Source organism: Canis lupus, chromosome 16 (genome assembly GCF_048164855.1).
Source record: "Canis lupus baileyi chromosome 16, mCanLup2.hap1, whole genome shotgun sequence".
NCBI lineage: Eukaryota > Metazoa > Chordata > Mammalia > Carnivora > Canidae > Canis > Canis lupus.
In genome coordinates, this window is record NC_132853.1 from 44,983,364 (window position 1) to 45,006,035 (window position 22,672).

Consider the following 22,672-nt stretch of genomic DNA (forward strand, 5'->3'; position numbering starts at 1 on the left):
TTGTAATAAGATTTTTAAAATTTCAAATTGAATAATGACAGCATGAGAGAGGAAAACTATGATCTTTTTTATTGGGATATAATTGATACATATTAGATGAAAAACATAATGATTCAATATTTGTATATATTGTGAAATGATCACCACAATAAATCTAGTTAATATCTACTACCCACACAAATTTACAATTTTTTTCTTGTGTTAAGAACTTTTAAGATCTACTCTCAGCAACTTCCAAATAGACAATATTATTAACTATAGTCACTGTACTTCATATTACATTCCCATGATTTATTTTATAACTTGTTTGTACTTTTTGATTGCCTTTACCCATTTTGCTTGCTCCCACCCCTGCCTCTGGCAACTACCAATTTGTTCTTTGTATCTATGAGTTCATTTGTTTGTTTTTAAGATTCTACATATAAGTGAAATTATATGCTATTAATATTTCTGGTCTATTTCAACTTAGCACAATGTCCTCAAGTTCCATCCTTGTTATTGCAAATGGCAAGATTTCCTTCTTTTTTTGTGGCTGAATAATATTCCATTGTGTGTATATCTATATCTATCACTTTTTAAAAAAATTCTTTCAACCACTGATGGACATTTAAGTTAATTTGCTTCCAAATCTTGGCTATTGTAGATAATGCTGCAATAAACATGGGAGTGCATGTATCTTTTTGAGTTAGGGTTTTAATTTCCTTCAGATAAATACTCAGAAGTAGAGGGTTGCCTGGGTGGCATAGTCAGTTAAGCCAGGTCATGATCTCACAGTGGCCATGGGATGGAGCCCTGCACTGGGCTTCACGCTCAGTATGGAGTCCACTTCAGATTCTTTCTCCTTCTTCCTCTGCACCTCCTCACTTGCATGCTGTCTCTCTCTCTCAGATAAATAAATGAAATCTTTAAAAAAAATACTCAGAATTGCTAGATCATTTGGTAGTTCTATTTGCAATTTTTTGAGGAATCTCCTTACCAGGAAAACTATAATCATTTAAACTTACTGTTTGTATACATGAAAATGCTATTTACCTGTGATAGTAAAACAACTTAATCTGTGTACTGTACAAGATTATGTAAAAGGATTTCGAATGCATTATCTGTACAAAGTTCCACACTTGAGTTGAAAGCTGTATTTAAATTTAGAGGGTACTTACCAATTCATTAGTGTGTTCATGAAAAACTCAGTTTTTAAGAGAGTCATCTTTCTGTTTAAACATATCTATTTCCTCAAATTTTCAAAAACAACCATGCTTTGACCCCTGTGATACACCTATTGTTTTCCTTTAGTTTTGTGCTTTCTCATTGCACTGTAGTATTTTAATTCCTAAAAAACAATACCCTGAGGTTAATGTCGAAAGGCATACAAGGATAAACAAATGAAATGAGCTTTAGTTATATCAGAGAGATTTCAATTAAACATTAAGAAATTTTTTTAAGATTTTACTTATTCATTTGATAGGGGGAGAGAGAGATAGAGAGAGAAAGAGCACAAACCAGAGGGGAGGCGCAGAGGCAGAGGAAGAAGCAGGTGCTTCTTCCCTGCTGAGCAGGGAACCCAATAGGGGGCTCGATCCCGGGACCTTGGCAGATGCTTAACCGACTGAGCCAACCAGGAGCCCCAGGAAAAATTTTACACCAAAAGGAATTTAGTATAAAAGAGGTTAAAGGTGAGATTATTATATTTCCATTTCATGTTTAGTCACTAGACTGAAAGAATCATTCAATCAGATTATATATAATTATATGAATTTTTAAATTCATCCAACAACGGGAAAAGCATTTTAATAATGGTTGAGCTAAAGAGTTCATACACAGTATCTTATTTAATCCTCAAAACAATCATATGAGGTAGCTACCATAATTAACTCCAATTTGTAGATGAGGGTGAGGAAGATAAAGTCCTACCCATGATCATGTGGACAGTTTTATAGTATATTTGACTCTGATGTGTTTGCTTTCAGAACTTGTACTCCTGTTTTGCGTATTGCCTCTCCACACATTGACCTATGGGTGACATTCTGAAGAAACACCTTGTTGCTACCATAGGCTCTCCTCGGGATTAATGGTTGCTGGCTTTGTATTTATCTTATCCATTTTTATGGCTCTGATCATAACATCTATCCAAACTGTAGTAATCGTTGGCTTCATGGTAGTATATTAACACTCTTTGTCCTATATGGTCTGTCTTTGGTGAGTTGGCAAAGCATATCTCTTAACTCGTTTCACATCTCAGATATATGAGTAACTGATGTTTCTTCCGGATATTGGTGTGGCATAGTCATTAATTTGGTATCTTGTTTTCTATGTTTTGAGAAATTTTTCACAATGTGAGAAACTGATTAATATTGCTAAAAGTGATTCTTTTTTTTAAAGATTTTATTTATTCATTCATGGACACACACAGGGAAAAGCAGAGACACAGGCAGAGGTAGAAGCAGGCTCCCTCAGCGAGCCTGATGTGGGACTCGATCCCAGGATCCCGGGATCATGACCTGAGCTGAAAGCAGATGCTCAAACACTGAGCCACCCAGGTGTCCCTAAAAATGATTTTCAAAGGAAAAAAGCATACCAGTTGGAACTCTTCTTTCTTCCTTCAGGCAGCATTGGCTTTCCTCCTGAGTGTGCTGATAAAGAAACCTGTCCTTACTGGTTTGGTTGGATTTCTCTTCACTATATTTTGAGGATGTCTGGGATTCACTGTATTGTGCAGATGACTTCTTTCATCTATGGGATGGACTTTAGGTCCTTTAAGGACCTTTGCCTTCACTGCTGGAATGGCCCATGGAAAGAGCACAATGATTCTATGATTTTATTTATTATATTTTCAAAATTATTGAAGAGTTTGGTAACCCCATGAAACTTGGTGATCAGTCACCCTGCATTTTAAGAAGTTCTGCTGTATTCTGTTATGAATTCTCATCAAAGTAATAAGCAAAGCAGATAGATCATTTGTAAAATCCTAGAAAGTTTAAAGAAGAAAAATAATTGCCCATTTATGTCTGACCACTCTGTCTGATTTATGTCCCCATTTACTGCCATTTAAAGAGGCAGTAAAACGCATGAATCCATCTCAGCTCTGCCTACGTGCCAGCTGGGTCACTATGGGCAAGTCACTTGACTTCTGTAGCCTCCCTTACTTCTTCTGCAGGACGGAGGTGTCAGTAGAAATCACCTCAATGAGGGTAAATGGGAGGGCTAACTGTATTATTCTCTACATATAGTGCTAGAGCAATTCTTGACACATGCTATGTGAATGTGAGCTATTATCTTTATTATCTTAAAATGAATCTCTTCAAGTCTTCAACACTTATTTAATATTGTAGTATTTCTGTAGTATCTTATCTCAAACATTTTAATATTTTTTTATATGTCCTCCAGTGTCACTGCCCACTCCGACTTTCTCTTCCTGTAATATGTTATTTTTGGCCCATTGGCCACTTCTCTAAATCCACTTCTTTAAAACTTATGTGGTAATCAATTTGTCAGTTAAATTTCTATTCAACAATTGTTTTACTTTCTCAGATAGCATTTCCCACTTCTGTGACAATAATTTTATTTGTAAAAAGCAACTCTACTACTAACAACCTCACTGTGCATTTTTGAAGAAAAAGCTATTGAAATATGAACGATATTTGTCTCGTCTAGGCAGTACCATTTAATAAAAAATTTAGCTTTATATGTTCATCTTCTGTTATTTTCTTTTTTTAATCTCAGATTTCACACATGGATTATTACCTGATGGCATTATTTTCTGTGATCCATCTGAAAAGTCATACATAATGATGGTTGCTTTCTTCATTCTGACACTTGATACTATTTTCTATTTGATATTAACATTATATTTTGAGTGAGTTTTGGCTGTTAAGTCATAGTGTGGTTACACTTTGAGTTGAATTTAAAGCAATTCTGCTTCTAATAAGGTAATGTCTTCCTATTGTTTGCTTGTAATTTAAGAAGCACTTCTGATGGTAGAGGAAAGGAAGAAGTTTCAAAATTAATAGAATCTCTGCATTTTCATCTCATTGTTTAATGGCCTGACCAGAATTATTTGGTAAAAACATTTTAGTTAAAAACAAATTCTATTTCTTCTGGTTTTCTATCTTTTATATAGGTAGTGTGTGTGTGTGTGTGTGTGTGTGTGTGTGTGTGTGTTGGTTGGTTGGTTGTAAGTGGGGAAAAAGAAAAGAAGAAAACAACTCTAAGAGCTCTTGAATATGATGATGCTTGTTAGTGCTTGAATAGAACTCATGGACATTAAGATAGCTCATTAAGTAGCTGTTGCTAATATTCAGCTCTAGTAAATGTGTTCTGCATCTCAAGAATATGAAGAAGGAAACAGTATACAGCAAAAAAAAATTAGTAAAATAAACTCATAAGATTACATAAAATTAGTAAAAAAAAAAAAAAAAACCCAAAGGGCTTTTAATGAATTATTGTTAAATTCCTATATAGAATGCATATATCATCTCAGGAACCAATATACTTGTATTCCTTTCTGCCCACATAAAATCCACAAATTATACTCATAGATAATTCCTTCTTATGTGTCAGAATCTAAATAGGTCTATCCTTTTCAAGCCCTACTATTTTGGTGTCTTTCTTTAAATGTTTTCCAATTCAGGTATTCTAGTTTAAAAATAGGTATGGTTTTCTTTTAGACTTTTATTTGTTTCATGTTCTTTATCCCCATTACATTATTATTTTAGGATTTTATCTCCGTGCCTCTTATTCATTCCATTAATATAATTTCATTTTAAAATTTCAAAATCTATCATTTTGAAATAATTCACTTCTTACACACTTAGCGAATTGCCTGCAAAATTATCTTGCAAAATTATTCTTGTGAATAAACAACTTCTTAAAATTAAATAAAATTTCTTCTTGGGGGATCTCTGGGTGGCGCAGCGGTTTGGCGCCTGCCTTTGGCCCCGGGCGTGATCCTGGAGACCCGGGATCGAATCCCACGTCGGGCTCCCGGTGCATGGAGCCTGCTTCTCCCTCTGCCTGTGTCTCTGCTTCTCTCTCTCTCTGTGTGACTATCATAAATAAATAAAAATTAAAAAAAAATTTCTTCTTGGAACAAAAAGTAGCCTATAAAATATGTAACCCCCGAAAACCAGGTTACCATGTGTCCTTGCTTTGGTGTAGGTCATAGATAAGAATGAGCACTTAGGGACACCTGGATGGCTCAGTGGTTGAAGTCTGCTTTTGGCTCAGGTTGTGATCCCAGGGTCCAGGGATCGAGTCCTGCATTGGGCTCCCCATGGGGAGCTTACTTCTCCCTCTGCCTATGTCTCTGCCTCTCTCTGCGGCTCTCATGATAGATAAATAAAATCTTTAAAAAAAATCAGCACTCTAATGGCTGAATGATTGGAAAAATGTACTGTCATTTTAAACCTGCAAAATGGAAATTAAAATCCCAGATCTGATCTCCTGCTGTATGCACTTACTCTCTTGTTCACTAACATAGCAAAGGTCTTAAAAATTCCTTTTTGCTGAACTCTTAAAAGTGTCCCCAGCTAAACCAGGGCTAGGTTCTTCTCCACTTTCTCATCCTCTTTTTTTCCTTTTAGAATTTCTTATTTTCTCTTTTACTCATTGTTTGTAACATTTTTTTTTTTTGTAACCTTTTGTATATAAATCAAGTCCATTTGTTTTTAGCCCGTCAGGCCCTGGAGCCTAGTAGATAAAATTGAAACTTGTGAGTAGATGAAGGCATAGTTGTTAATACTCCAAAATTAATTTTTCCCTATCACAACTCTGTGCCATATTACCCATTTGTCCTCTCCTAAATTTTTGTTTTTTTCTACATTAAAATTTTTTTTCTCCTATCCTTCCATCTAGAATTTAATTCGTACTTTAATAAATATCTGATTTTTCTTATTAAGTTCTCTACTCATTTATAATTCGTTTACTTTTCAAATACTCCCCTAACTCCCTACCCTCCACTATAGGAAGGCACAGTAAGTAATATTTACTTCTGGGAAAATGAAATTCAATTTTTTATTTCTCTGTATTCCAATGATCAGAAAATTTTACCAAGCAGAATTTTGTTCAGCATTTAGTACAAGTCTCACATCTTAATGATGCCAAAGCAGTGGTCTGGAGAGGTTATATGACTGGACCAAGAACAAAGTTAGCAGAATTTGGACTAAAACTTTGATAGTGACTTAATATTCCCCTTTAGGTTTTTTTCCACTGAATTCAATATTCGTTATATTTGTTGTTTATTTCTCTTTTGCCTATAGAATGTGAGTCCTTCTAAGGAAGATATGCTTGCGTTTTACTACACTGATATCTCCAAACATCTAGAGAAGGTTGCCACATAGTAGATACTCAATAAATTCCTGATGAATTACGTAAATGCATATATTTGTTTTCCTATTTTAACTTTCTTCAGGATAAACAATGTGTTTTTCCATCTGGAGACCACGTGGTGCATAAGAAGCTCTCAATAAATATTTGAAGAAGGAATACAAGAATGTCCCTCCTCAGCTTCAAATAAAAAAATCTATTTCTTCTTTTCCTTCTCCTCTTCCCCCTCCTCTTTATCTACCCCTCCCTTTTTTCCTCCTTGTCTTTTTTTTTTTCTTTTCCCCACAAATTTGGTTCAATCTCACTTCCCCTTATTTGGGTACAATATGTATTTTTAAGTCAAATTTTTATAAACATCTTTCAAACCCACATTTTTAGAGTAAATTATATTTAAATGTTTTTACATTCATAATTCTTTTTCTGAACCAAAATTTCCCATAAAGTTGATACTAATCAGATATCAGATTTTGTCTATGTATCTGTTTAACACATAACTCCTTATTAAGTTTATATGGGTCAACAGTCTGTTTCTTCAAGGCTTTCACAGTTAGCATTGGAAACACATAAATCAGGAATTAAATGAAGCACAGCAAGTGTGAGAGGAGGGGATCCACAAGATTCTAATGATAGGATAAGTCCTAGGGTTATGTGGGAGGAAAGAACTTCAACTGCATATAAAGGATAATAAACTTTGCCTGCACAAGAGTGCACAAAGAATTGTATAGTCAAAAGGAAGAGCACGTGTGCCCAGCAAAGGGAAACAGCTGTTGTGTAGGAGAAATGAAAAGTTAGGTAAAGTTATTGCATAGTTTGCATGCCAGATGTGGTTCTAGTGTAGGAATTAATAACCAACTAACAAAAAATTACAAAGGGAGATTTCTTTTTTCCAAATACACATCTGTACATAGCTGGGGAATACAGCATGTAATGATCCCGGTGATGCTGAAGTTCACTTCCATTTAAGTCCCTCTGTAGGTGCCTGCTCTTGCTAACTCCATGGATTACATGCAGAATTGGGGATTCTATCCTCTAGGGAAGTTCTGGTATTGGTGGTGACCCTGACTATGTTTTTTTTTCTCTTGTTTTTGTTAAAATGAGAAAAATATTGTGAAACTTATTTATGTACGTTAATTCTTTCATTGGAAATTGTTTTTCATATCGTGGGATTATAGCCTTTAAGTATCTATATTTTTGTGGTGAAATTTTTTTTCTTTCTTGCAATGGTGATCATAACAAGATAGGAGGTTTTGAATTGTCCTTAATGTGCACAGTATATTTATATTAAAAATATTATCCATCCAAGTAATCTAAGAACCTTAGAACCATTGGTGCAGGAAATAGAGACAGATTGATATAATCTATGTAGGACCTTTCACTGATGAGATTTGTGTTTTAGGAAGATCACTCTGACAGCTGTGTGGAGGATGGGCCCAAAGCAGGTGGACATCATAATAATCTATGTTAGAGAGGAGGGGGGCAAAATTGAGGACCAGTGTAATATAGAGGGGAGGACAGACTCAGGAGATACTTAGGAGGTAGAAACAATCTGACTTGGTGGTTAATTATATATTAGACGGAGGAAGTGAGAAAGGGAGGAGATGAGGGTGGTTTTTGTTTCTGGGTAGGGGTGGATAGAGAAAATGTCACTGAACTAGGACAATAGCAGTAAAACAGGAGTATCAGAAATTCATTCACTCTTTGACATATTTTTTAAATGCTATAATTTCTATGAATAAAATGAATTTATTTATTTCTCAATTTTAATTTTCCCCTCTTTTAAACTTTTTCCTTTGCGGAGATCCCTGGGTGGCTCAGCGGTTTAGCACCTGCCTTTGACCCAGGGCATGATCCTGGAGTTCCGGGATTGAGTCCCATGTCGGGCTCCCTGCATGGAGCTTGCTTCTCCCTCTGCCTGTGTCTCTGCCTCTCTCTCTCTCTCTCTCTCTCTCTCTCTCTCTCTCTCTATGTCTATCATGAATAAATGAATAAAACCTTTAAAAAAAAGTGTCTAAGAAGTAGATGACTTTAGAAATAGAAATGGCTCAGATGATCCTTCCTACAATGGACCCATCATAGCATCGGGGGGCCAGAAGGTATATTTGCATCCATGTACTGTTTTATCATGAATGGGGTTTTACCACCTTCTAATACATTAGATCGGTAGAAAAGCAATCCAGCTGTTCTATATCGGTATAACTTGAGTCCTTTTTGAGTAAGGTATGAAATTTTAATCCTTTAAAGAGCACGTTTTTTCTTAAAGGTTCATTTTTTATTAGTGATTTTACTTGTTGTAAAAGCAATGCATGTTTTGCAACAACATGGATAGATCTTGAGGGCATTTTGCTGAGTTAAGTAAATCAGACAGAGAAAGGCTTATCACTTATAAGTAGAAAAAAAAAAAGGTCAAACCCCTAGAAACAGGGAGTAGAAAAGTGATTGCCAGGGAGGTAGGTGGAAATAGGATTAGACTGGTAAAAGGGTATGAGCCTTCAACTATAAGATGAATAAGATCTGAAGACCTAATATATAATATGGAGAGTCTAGTTGCTAACACTGTATGGTATAATTGAAATTTGTTGAGTAGAACTTAAAAGTTTTCCTATTTATATGTATGCACACACACATATATATACATGTGAGGTGATGGAGACGTTAACTAGATGGGAGAAATCTCTTCACAATATATATGTATGTCAAATCATTATGATGTACGTTTTAAGTATCTTAAAATTTTGTCAATTATACCTCAATAAAGCAGAAAAAAGCAATGCATGTTTAATAGAGAAATTCAAACATTACTAGAATATGTAATATAGAAGGTAAAATTCTCTAATTTCATTTATTTATTTGAGACAGAATGAGAGAGAGAGAGAGAGCAAGAGAGAGAAAAAAGAGAGAGCAGGATGGGGAGGGGCAAAGGGAGAGGGAGAAGCAGACTCCAGACCAGAGAGCCTGCTGTTTGGGGCTGGGGATGTGGTGATTCCAGGACCCTGAGATCATGACCTGAGAGGAAGGCAGTCACTTAACCAACTAAGCCACTCAGGCACTCCTCTAATTTCATTTTTTAATTTTTCCATATTATATTTCTGACTTAATCATTTGGTAAGTGTCTTCTACACTCTTTTCCTTTATAAAATCACAAACTCACTATTTATAGAACTGTCGTATATTTGAAAATATATTTTTCTGAATTGGAATTGTATTCTGAATTCTCTGTTACATAAGATCTAAATTTCTGACATATTTCCATGTTAGTGAATGTTCATTTATTTCAATTATAGAATAAGTCATTTGGATTACCAAAATAATGCATTCTTATAACAATTCAACAATTCAAAAAGGCTAATGTGTCAAAGAAAAATTAAGAGCCTCCTTTCACCCTAATTCCACCCTGGTAACTTATAAATTATACAATAAGTATGTTTACTTTAAGAATTTACAACTTATATTTGTGTGTGTGTTTTAAAGGATTACTGATTTCCAATTGCATGTACCAAGAGAATGACTTGTTTTCCTGTTCTTATGGCAATTGTTAGCAATGCCCTTCATGAAATTTTTAGTTTTATAGGGCTTATTAAAACTGAGTGAAGCACATTGCCTTTTGTAAGTATGGTATTGACTTATATAAGAGGCAATTTAGTGAGGGATAAAGGGCAAGAACTCGATAGCATACCACCTGAGTTTGAATCCCTGTTTATGCTATTTATTAGCAAGTTTCTTAGCCATTCCTTGCTTCACTGTTGTCATCTATAGAATGGGGAATATAATAGTACCTACATTATATGATTATTGTGAGGATTAAATCAGTTTCCTAAGTACCAAAACAGAGCCTGACATATACATTTTTCATTCATTCTACAAATACTTCTTGAGTGTCTGTCTGGTACTCTCAGGGTTGGGGATACAGCATGAACAGAACAGACAAAAGTTCCTGTCTGTGGAGCTTACATGCTTGTAACAGGGAGAGCTGGCTTTCAATCCATGTTTGCTATTACTTATTGTGAAAGATCAGGAACTTTTCAAGGAGTTTTGTATTTAATCTCAAACTTTTAATGGAAAAAATTAAATATATAATAAAATTTATTGCTTTAGTAAATTAAAAGTAATTACATTTTCTATCCTTTATGCTGATCTATTTTTCCATTTATTAGCACCTGGTACCACCCTACAGAGTTGTTTTATCACTGGCCTCATCTTTCTAGTCTGAAATCTTGTCTAATCAGAAATTATACCCAGCTCCCCAAGACATAGAACATTAAAAGAGCCAAAATCCAAAAAGACACTGAAAAAATTTATTATTTTTAATATTTATTTATATTATTATTTAAACATTTTTAAATGATAAAGAAAAAATAATAGGCCTGTTGAAGAGTCATAATTTGGACTTTGGTTCACTGTCTTAAATAGTTCTTCACACTTAAATGAGGTGCCCAATACATATTTGCTGAAATCAGTGAATGAATGGATTTGCTTAGCAATCTAGAGCACCAGCAAAGCCTCAAATGCAAATCCTTAATCTTCTATGATATCTTCCTGGGGGGAATGTTGAGTTTGTGATATACATTGACTAAAGCAATTGTGGAGAGTGTGTGTGAAATTTATGAGAATGTATGGCCCCAACTCGAAAATTGTGATTATTTAACAGTTCTGTAGTGTTTTCTCTATCATTTAAAATTCTGAAGTGTCCTTTTAGGTCTTGCTTTTTTGTGTTTTATCTCTTGTGGAATACATTGCAATTTTTGATCATCTACAATTTTAATAACCTTCCTTACTTAGCCTTCAAATAATTCTTAACAGATGTGTTTAATTACGGTAGACAAAAAAGGGACAAATTGTGGAAATTGGGTGGATATTTGCAAGTACATGCATAGTGGTTGTAGAAAATGAAATTTTTACCATAAAAAATTAATATAATGACACCTCTAGTTTTTTTGCATATGAAAAAGGCAATTTCTGTACTCCTGTTTTTTTTTTTAGTCTATTGTTATAACAGCAAGAAATTACTGTTTCTGGAAAACAACTTAGATTTATAGTAAGACCCTCTCATGCCATAAAGATTAATTTAAACACTTCTAGAATTCAAGAAATTATTTAATGCAGGAAAGATTTGCTCTCCTCTAATTATATCTTGTAGGTAGGGACAAAACCATAAGAGCAGCTTCAAGACAGTTACTATTAGAATTTTAGGCTGTTATCTAGAATTCATCTACTGAGGAATAGGGAACTGAAACAAATGGCAGCTTCAGAGAGTATCAGTACAGCTGCAAAGAGTATGTGTCTTCATTTAACAATTACTAGATGCAAATTCATGTTCTCTCAATACATGCCTATAAAATTTTTTTAATTTTTAAAATTTTTTGAATTTCTTTTGATATCATGCAGTTCCTGGGAATGGGACCTGCTGTTAGTGATAACAAAATATGATTACTTCTCTTTTTATTTGCTTCTTAAATTAGGTATATGCTCCATTCTGAACTTTTCACCATTTCTTAAAAATATAACTGTGTTTGATTGTAAGATATATAACAATTTCGATAGCTTACAGATGTGCTGTGAACTTTCAGAATGTCTTAATGCTGGACATTAAGACATTAATGGACCCTTATTTCTGTTGGTCCTTGCAAACCACATTTCTCCTTACATTGGCATGAGCAGCATCAGCTATTGCAAAGTAAGAGGGGGAAGGGAGGGGAGGGGAGGGGGAAGAGAGGAGGAAAAGATTATTTTATCGAAATTTAGTAGTTAGAATTTGATTGTTTTATGCACTCAGGATGGCTCTTCAAGAAAAATGTGTTTCCACATAAGTTATGTCGTTGCTCTAATCTCATTATGGGTTCTATTAAATGGTTAATCATGATGTCAAAAGGATCAGAAAGTTCACTATTCAACACAATGAACTTGCCTCACCTTTAAAGGGAATCATACTAAATCAACTGTAGAGGTGAAAATGTGCTATTTTTTTTGACATCCTGTTGTTATTTCACAATTCCGAAGGGAATTTGTGTTTTTAAATGGAGCATCAAATATAAGATGTACTGTGTTTCCAAACTTTTAACTATGTTTTTGTAAATTGGCATTTTAAAAATGTATGTGATAATTATTTTTATTTATCCATATCAAAGGGTAAATCAACTTGACAAATAAGTCAGACCTTTCCTGTTGAGCCAATGACTATACATTCTCACACTGGGTGTCAGATACTTAGGAGAATGCGCTTTTCCAGTAGCATCCTAGTTGTCCTGAGGCCTGCTTACCTACATTTGGGTTTGAAAGTAACTGAAGTGCAGATTCACCATAAATAATGATATAGACAAAAAAAAGAACACCTGCCACTACTACACGCTATTTCTAAAATTTATCAAAAATTAATATTTTTGCATAAACAAAATACCTTTTCTAGCTATCATTTCAAACCCTTCAGTGTCGCTTCTGTTTCCTTATCAGCAGAAACTCAGTTTCAGTTATGGATTTCAGGCCTGTGTCTTTCAGCATACCGGCTTGGACAGGCTCTGGTGGACCTTCCATTATACTGTTTGATTCTTCTTGCAATATATTTAATTAACTGCCTCATGGTTTTGGAACTCAGATTTTCACTGGGACTCATGTTTGCTCATGTAAGTGATAATTTTTTTTCACTGGGCCAAATATAATAATAGAATCAAAACGAACATCCACTTTCATTAACCCTGTATCATTAACAGAAGGCATATATAAGAAAATCACCTTGCACAGTCTTATGATCTAATTATCTCCCTGTTCCCTGTCCTACACGTGGCTGGCCAGCTGTCATCTTACTATTGGCCCTATTGTTTGCAGGTGGTTTGCATAGTTGGTTGTGCCACTTCTCTTATATTCTCCTCATATGTGATTTTATTCATCTTTCACAATAGGAGAAAGAATAATGGCTTTTGGTCTCTTGGCTTTCTTACTGTAAGTTTCTATGCATGTGCACATTTATATGAAATTTTCTTAAAGCTTACCCTTGGGCAGTCCTGGTGGCTCAGCGGTTTAGTGCCACCTTCATCCCAGTGTGTGATCCTGGAAACCCAGGATCAGGTCCCATGTTGGGCTCCCTGCATGGAGCCTGCTTCTCCCTCTGCCTGTGTCTCTGCCTCTCTCTCTCTCTCTGTGTCTCTCATGAATAAATAAAATACAATCTTAAAAAAAAAGTTTACTTTTAAAAATGCAGAGTTAAGTATAAATTCTTCTTTTACTTACAAGAGAATGGAATTACTTCTTTAGTCTTTCCATTATTGTTGGACCATGTTTGTGATTTCAGTATTGTTCATTTTCTTTCTCCTATTTGCCTTCTGTTTTCTTGAGGTTTTTTCTTTTATATCTCTGCTTCTTTGAAGAGAAGCAAAATAATTGTAGAAATCCTGGCCTGGCTCACCTGAAAGGTTAGATCACTTGGGACAGTTCCCTCATTTTACAGAGTGGAAAAAACTTAAAAGAATCATACCTGAACTGAATCCTCTCTATTTAGTGTAGGCTTCCTCCTGAATAATTCTACTGATTTAAAAAAATGTGATAGGTGACCATATTGGCTAATAACATAATCAAACAAATAAACATGAAAAAATTTGATTAATAAATAAATACATTTATTACTTTAGGCAATCTCTGTTGTATTCTCTTTCTTATGCCTTGCTGACATATTGAGAAGATACCATAGCTTTCTGATCATTTCAGATATTAAAATAGTTAAGATTTACCTTAAGAACTAAAAAGGCCTGCCAAGTCCAAATCATAACTTTAATCTCATAAGCAGTGTATAGATTTGTCTCCAACCCTGTTTCAGGCATGCCCTTAGTTTGGCGACCAGTAGGGAGAGAGGGAGCAAGGTCTATCCTTTTATTCTTCTATTTTCTTCTGCATTTCCCTCCTGTAGATCATGCGGACAGTGTGGAGGGTTTAGGGTAAAGAGAAAATGTAGCACCACCATTTATAAAATCGACCCAAGGAATGATATGATTAGGTATTGCAGGGAGGACACTTAGAGACTCAGAAGCAATTTAATAGCCTTTAGGATTTCTACTGGCATATTGAACTCTCTAACAGGTTGTATTAAATCCACACTAAATCCAGCCTTTGGATATTATCCAGAAAGACCAGCCACTGTGACTATATAAAAGCCCCAAAGAAGCAAGATGTTGGATCTCTTTACCCTAAACCCTCCACCCTGCTGTCAGTTCTTTTGCTACACCTTTGTAGAAGACTCATCTTTGACTGCTTTTAAGGTCTTTTGACTCTAGCATCTTTAAGTTTATTAAAGCATTTCTAGGTGTGGATTTCTTTTTATTTATCTTTCTTTTTTTTTTTAATTTATCTTTCTTTAAATGAGTTGTACTGCCTGAATCTGTGAATTCTTTTATCAGTTCAGGGAAATTCTCTAGCCAGTATCTCTTCAAATATTCTCTCTCTTACTATAGTAAGAATGAAATATTTATTCTTTGCTCCCTGGACTCTACTGAGATAGTATTAATCTTATCCTCAGCCTACTTTACACATCTCTTAGCATTTTCTTCAAAATTTCCATGTTCTTGTCCTTGCTGTACTCTGAGAAATGCTTCAGACTTTCCATCCAATTCCCTTATTTCTTATTCAATTCCCTTGTATTCTTATTCATTTTATCTTTGATCTTTGACTTTCAAAAATTTCAACTTTGTTTTCTAAAACTCCATTTGGTTCTGTTTCAAACAGTCCAATTATTCCTCATGGTCTTTTGTTACTTTCTCATATTCTTTATTCCAAGTTTGATTTCCTTATACGTTTATTTGAAAATAATATTTGTACTTATTATTTGACAATTCTAATAGTCTACAGATAGTTTTAATATGTTGTATTGTGGCTGGTTGTTTTGTGTTTGGCTTTTCTAAAACCTTTTTTTTTTATTTAACTAGGAGCATCTATTAAGTTGACTTTTAAGTATGTAACTCTCAAGATCTCAAATTGGGGATGCTCTCATCTTAAAAGAATTTTCAATTACTTTCGCAAGAAGTTCAGTGTAGAAACCACATAGAATTGCATAAGCTGTCCTAGAGTAATATCCCTTGATGTGGGATTTGCAAGAAATACTCATAAAGGGGGTTCCTTTTTAATCTATTTATTCTATTGAAGATATTTGAGGGAAGGACCATAAGGAGGGCCTAAGTCTTTGCCTCTCCATCCCTGAACTGGAATAGGCATTTGTTCTCAGGTCAATCAGATTTAGTATTTACTTAATAGTCCAAGTCGGGTTTCAGACTTTGTTTTTGCTCTTAAAGAAGTCCCTCACTGTTTTTCTGAGACCAGCAGTGTATTTAAAAGACATTTATTTTAAGTGGTGTGGGTAAGGTCTTTTTATGATATCTACTTCTCCATGTTTCTACATACAGAAGTTTATAGCTAGCTTGTAAGACTACAGTTTTGTAAAGCAGTGAAATGTAGAATCTAGTTTATAGCAGATGGAAGAGTAAATATAGAAGGGAGAAGTAGAAACAGGAAGTATTTTACAACTTCCTAAAATGTACTGTTGTTGCTATTGTTTGCCAGGGGGAAGAGTTCATGGAAGATCCTTTTTTTAATTTTCCTGATGTTTGGGACAAAACAAATGAGGTAATTTGTGAAGTAAATAGTGAAAAGAAAATAAATAGGAGGAAGGGAGTAGAGTGGTCAAAAATAAGTTACTTTATTGCATTTATAAAATTAGAATGTTTAATGTCTGTTTTCTATAACTTAAGATATATCACTATATATTTTGCTAAAGCAAAACCTTTAATCATTAGAGATAGTGTGGGCAGTAAATCTTCAAGGAGAATCTGATACAAGGTTATAAAATAAATGAATGAACCCTAATATTACTTCAGTCTACATTGCTTTTTCTTTCAGAAAATGTTTCTTGTGTTTGTGGAGGAAGCATTGCCTATACGCTTTTTGATCTATCATCTGTTTCATGTGTATCTCGACACCCAACATATTGTACATGGACTTGACAGATGGGCAGTCGACTCACATGATATGTGCTTATAAAAGTGTAGTGGTTGTATATGGGCTCTGAAGTCAGATAGCCCCACGTTTGAATCCTTGATCTAGCACATAATAGCTAGAAGTTACTTCAGTTATCAGAAAATATGTATGATAACAATAGTACTTTAAAGGGTTAAGATTGAGTTTTTCAAAGCACATTAAATGTAACAGTGTAAATAGTTCATCAAGGTACTTGGTAAACAGTAAATGCTCAATAGTTGCTTGAAAGGAGTTTCTATCCTCTTCTTCTCTTTCTCTCCTTTTCTTACAACTACAGTAACTGCAATCCCACTTAAAGAGTTTTGCATAGATTGGACACTTAATATGTATCTTTTTTGATTGTTGGATGAATAAAAAACATAAAAAGTAGAAATTGTCTTTATTCTTTGCCTTCCCAATTCATTCATTGATATTGATCACATTTTACTGTTACGTGCCAGACGCTTTGCTCGAACAAAACAGTCTCTGCAATCAGATGACTTACATACAATGAAATATGTGAAAGAAAGTGATTCTAATTCAAACCAAATCGAACCATTTTTTAGAATGTCCCCTGGATGTGTAATGGAAGGAGAACTGGAGCCAGGGAGTCTGCTTAGGAAACTACCAAAGTAGTCTGAGTGGGAACATGGGTCACTACATACAGTGCTGTCAGTCATTATTTTTCTCTAAGGATTTTTTTTTTTTTGAGCATAGTTAACACAATGTTACATTAGTTTACAACATACATTAGGTTACATTAGGTATAAAACATAGTGATTCCACAAGTTTATACATTATACTCTGCTTACCACAAGTGTAGCTACTCTCTGTCACCATACAATGCTATCACAGTATCATTGACTATATTTCTTATGCTGTGCCTTTTATCCCTGTGACTTATTCATCCCTCTGAGGATATTTTATTTTTTAATTTTATTTTTATTTTAAGATTTTATTTATTCATTCATGAGAGACACACACACACACACAGAGGCTCTGTGTCTCTCCCTGCGGGGGGCCTGATGTGGGACTCAATCCCAGGATCTGTAGGATCCCGGCCTGAGCAGATGTTCAACCACTGAACCACCCAGGGGCCCCTCCCCTTGAGGATATTTCAAACTCTTCAATAAGCCTGCCTTAGCATCAAAATGGATAATTCTTGTATTTGTCCTATTGCTTAAATATGGCAATAAATACTCATCTCAATATTTATTTTGTCTTTTATCTTTTAAGTTCCTAAGTCATGTCATCGGTTAATTCCTAATTATATCCTGATGCTGAAAGCATATGAGATTTTTTCTAAATTAATTAATTTATTTATTCATGAGAGAGAGAGAGAGAGGCAGAGACACAGGCAGAGGGAGAAGCAGGCTCCATGCAGGGAGCCTGATGGTGGGACTCGATCCCGGAGCTCCAGGATCACGCCCTGGGCTGAAGGCAGCACTAAACCACTGAGCCACCCGGGCTGCCCAGCATATGAGAATTTTGGGTGATAAAGAAAATAATGTTACATCCCCTCCTTTTATTGTGCTCTCCATCCATATCAGATAGTGTAAAATCTTTTAGATATATATGTCTGACTTTATTATAATCCTGTGTTCAATCGTAATGATAGTTTCATGCTTCCTAAAGAGGAAATCCTAACAATACTGCTACATATAAGGTGAAAATTGAAAATGAGAATATCTCCCAGGAAAACAGGTCATTCATAGGAAATAGCCTAAAATAGCATGTATGACTGAGAAAAGAATAATACCTTTGGTTATTTTCTTTTTTTTAGATCTCAATATTTTTACTCATCATCCTGTCATCAGTTGAAGAACTAAATTTAATTATGCATGATTTCAATACCTTTCTACACTTTAATTGGATTTTTCACACTTCTAATAGAGGTAAGCGATATTACCTACCGTGTGACTGGCCTTAACCATGTATCCCATTAATAAAATCTTGCCAAAAGTTGGAACAGGTGCCAGATTTAGAAGTTATTAAATGCTGATAAGTTCTGAAGTTAAGATTACAAAACTGAATAAAGTTGATGTTCGTGTTTAAATTCCTTTTCCTAAAAAAAAAAAAAAAAAAATTAAATAAATAAATAAATAAATAAATAAATAAATCCTTTTCCTAAAATATAAGACTGCATGGAAGATGCAACATATCGCGCTCTTTGATTGCATACCACTTAATGTCAATAAATTGTTTAGAAAGTGTGATTGGTAAGAGAAGAAAAAATATGTTGCTACAAAGTGCTTCTGGGAGAAACCAAGCACTTTGGACAATACGGGACAACTGTTGATAAATCTCATCTACCGTTGTACTTTATCACTTCCACTAAAAAGAAACTTGCAAGTTCACTCCTTAGTGAGCACCAGGAATTGTATGGAACTGTTGAGTTACTATATTGTATACCTTAAACTAATATAACATTTCATGTTAACTAATTGGAATTAAAATGAAACATAAAGTTAAAAAATAGTTAATACTGTATAGTATTTTTAGGCAAGTTGAGTTTTTGTTCTGAGCATCCCTCTTAGCAGTGGTTAAGCACCAAAGCTTGTTTTCCTCCTGCTTACAGCAAGTTCAGTCCCTGAGGAGAAGACACGATAATGAGCTGGTGTGTTCAGTATGTGTGTGGAATGTTTTGAAAAGGGAAGAGAAGAAGCCAATTCTGGTGATCATTTATGATGTAATATGAGGATGATCTGGATGGTGGCAGACTGGAAACCCTGATAAGTCCATATCTGAGGGAATTTAGAGAGCTAATGGACAGATGTGATAAAAAGTTTTAAAGACAAGAGTCAAAGAACATATTTCAAGGGATGTGGCTACAAGAGGAATCTTGTAGGTAGTAAATTAATCCTTTTCTTTCTTTTGAAGCAGAGGATAGCAATTTAAGTGTAGAGGCTTACGTTCTCTTGATAGTTGTTGTACAGCTAGAATCACATTGTTATATTATTTTATTTTTTCTGTAGGATCTCTTGAAAAAGTAGGGAATATTACCCAAATCTAGAAGAACCAGAGGAAGATGTTCTAACTGTAAGAGTGAACACAGCAAATACACTCACTACTCCAAACCTGAATGAGGTGAAAACAAATAACTTGAATCCTTTAAAAAACACTGGGCTAATCGCTTGTCCTGTCAAGTTGATGAACTCCTGGCTTTTATTTTCAAAACTTGCTTTCATTCCTGTAACACCGACATTTGTAGGTCAGATTTAAATCATAGCCTTTGAAGTATCTATCTTGTCATAACTCTTAATTTTCTCTTCTTCAGTTTTTCATAGATCTTAACCTGCCAGGGCTTCATTCATCAGTGTAATTCAAAACAGTCTCTGATATTTTCATCAATCTTGACAAAATCTCACATCTTTTGCAAGAGGTGCAGTTTCCTTTTGCATTAATGTTGAAGTTGCGACATTAATAACTGTAATTAGCAAGTGAATATACACTGCATGGAAATCAATAAGAAACACACCAGAAATGAAATTAGGGCCAAGGGCATAATGAAAATGCAATGGATGTGATTGGGAACTGGTTTTCTAAGTAATTGATAAAGTAATCTCCATTCAAGAACCTATATTTGGGCACTTCATTTGCAAAAAGAGGCTGAACAAAATCTAGTTATATTTATGGTCTAGGACATAAAAGATAAAGCATGAATGCACAAGATATCTGGTATTTAACAGGAAAATCCATGCTTTGTCATGTTTTCCAAAAAACAGTCATAATGGCAAGCTGTTTACATAAAGAATATAAAGAGAAAAAAAGAAAGTCGCTTTTCAACAAGAAAGAAGAAAAATAATTGTAAGAAATGTCTCCTGTGTTAACAAGGGTTTGAACACCGTTCCCTTTATCAGAATATTTCTTATTTATTTGGGACTATAAAAAGGAGAAAATGTTTTATTCTTTGAGATTGTTCATTACCTTAACATGTAATTATAAAGATACTTGACATGTTGGCAGAGAACGTTTTCTGCTTCAAAACCGTGTCCCCATTCAAATAGTAAGAAACCCAGTCCTGGATCAGGAAGATGGACTCATTTTACTGTAAACCCAAAGTCTTTCCATTTACATTGAAATATAGAAGATTATAAAGGAGTTTTTTGAAAATGTTATTTTGTTTCCAAATGTTACTAAACTAAGTGATTTCAGGTTAGTCAGACTTTGAAGTACAAACATCAATGATGACTCTTCCAGATGAAGTTTTAGGATTGCTGGGACACAGTGGAGCCAATAAAAGTACTTCTATTAAAATGGTTAACAGGAGACACAAAGCCAACTGCCAACTGGAATAATATGTGAAGGAACCAAGCTCATTGCCAGTGGAAATTTCATTTTAAATATCAACAGCATCCTCTATATTGTTCTATCAGTAAATTGAATGATTTTTTAAAAAATGAATTTTAAAAAAAGAAATGAATGAATAGGGACCCCTGGGTGGCTCAGTGGTTGAGCATCTGCCTTAGGCTCAGGTCATGATCTCGAGGTCCTGGGATTGAGTCTTGTATCAGGCTCCCCGGAGGGAGCCTGCTTCTCCTTCTACCTATGTCTCTGCCTCTGTCTCATGAATAAATAAAATCTTTTTTAAAAATAGAATAAATAGATGAAAGATTGTATAAAATATCTCTGTATGCTCAAAAAATAGTGACGCTTAATGGCCACTTTTTTTTTTTTTTTTTTTAAGAGAGAGAGCACACAAGTGGGGAGGGTAGGGGCAGAGGGAGAGGAAGGGAGAGAATCTTTTTTTTTTTTTTTCCTAGAATTTAATTTTATTGTAGTACATTAAGAGTCATGTATGCCAGGAAAGCCAGTAATTATTCATAAGCTTAGTAGTTCACCACAGTTTTAGAAAGCACATAATACATTCAAATAAGGCATTACAGAAAGTTTTGTAAAGAATTAAATGTGTCCTGCAATCCTTTTTTAAAAAAGCCTTGGTCCATTCTGAAAGATCAACATTGAATTTTAAAAAATCAAAAGAAAAGTTTTTTCCCACAAAAATACACGAAGAACCACTTGCTGGCATTTATATTTTGAGTGCCTGGGATAACAGGCCGGTGTTCAAAGGCAGTTCATAACAGGTTGTACCAGGCCTCGTTGCATCTGATTTAGCAGCAAGTAAGAGTAAATATCCCACTGAAGATGTAGCTGATTTTTTCATCCACCTCTCATCGCCCCACTCTTCCTGCCAGGCCACAGGACATAAGCACGCATCCTTGTTGCCCTACGAAGAAATCAAATTCTCTTCGCTTTTAAAGGGCTACTTACTCAGGCTACACACACAGGTGGAGTTCTTGCCCTGCTGACGGTGGCAGGGAAAGCCAGCAGCTGCCCGCTGCTTTCACTAGGAATAAAGTCCTTCAACAAACTCAGTTACCTTCCTGGTCCTTTTTAACCTCTCATGTAAATCCTTTTAATTGCTACTAATTTGATTAGTTTACTAATTTTGATTGTTTACTAATTATGATTGTTAAGCGTGTCAGGGAAATTCTCCCCAGGCATAACTGATCTATTTCTACTTCCTGAGGACCCAGTATGCTTGCTTTTATGTAGGGCCATGGGTTTGCTTTTCTTCTTGTATTTTAATTTGTCACTCATCACAGCAGATTTTACATAGTGATCAAAAAGAGAAACTGGCAAGTAGATCCTAAAGCACATACTTATACTTCTTAACCTGAGTAATAATCTGAAAACACAAGACTAATTACATTTTCTGTTGATAATTCAACCTCAGTGCTTTTGTAAGAACTTCCAATGTCAATTTCTAATAAATCATTTTTTTCAATACACATGTTCTCAAAACCTGTCATAGGAAAGTAATATTTTCCTATATGCTAATTTAACACAATTTTATAGCAGACTGAAAATTCTAAATAAACTGAAAGTTTGTTTATGACATAATAAATACAGTATATACGGTTAAGTTTTTAAGTTTCTTACTGTAAAGGCAACAGTGAATTTGCATCCTGAAACTAATCTGCATATCTGAAGCTTATCAGATAGACACAGTGATTAATCTGAACATGCCCTTCGAAGTCATTAAGCAGCGTCTCACCGCACGCTGGGTTCATCCGGCCAGCGGCCGAGTCTACAACATCGAATTCAACCCTCCCAAAGCCATGGGCATTGATGACCTGACAGGGGAGCCTCTCATTCAGCGGGATGATGACAAGCCAGAGACGGTTGTCAGGAGACTCAAGGCTTATGAATTCCAAACACAGCCGGTCCTGGAATATTACTGGAAAAAGGGAGTATTGGAAACCTTCTCTGGGACAGAAACCAACAAGATCTGGCCCCATGTGTATGCTTTCCTACAAACAAAAGTTCCACAAATAAACCAGAAAGCATCAGTTACTCCATGAGG

The 22,672-nt window shown here is 34.9% G+C and overlaps 1 protein-coding gene across 5 annotated transcripts in view; it reads left to right on the forward strand.

The window, feature by feature from the left end:
- Window positions 1–22,672, forward strand: part of ABCA6 (ATP binding cassette subfamily A member 6) — a 114,364-nt gene that overhangs the window by 21,218 nt on the left and 70,474 nt on the right. For all 5 annotated transcript variants that reach the window (XM_072781010.1, XM_072781008.1, XM_072781017.1 and 2 more), the window contains one exon: window positions 18,089–18,200. The gene's annotated coding sequence lies outside the window, so the exon portion shown is untranslated. The remainder of the gene's footprint in view (window positions 1–18,088; window positions 18,201–22,672) is intronic.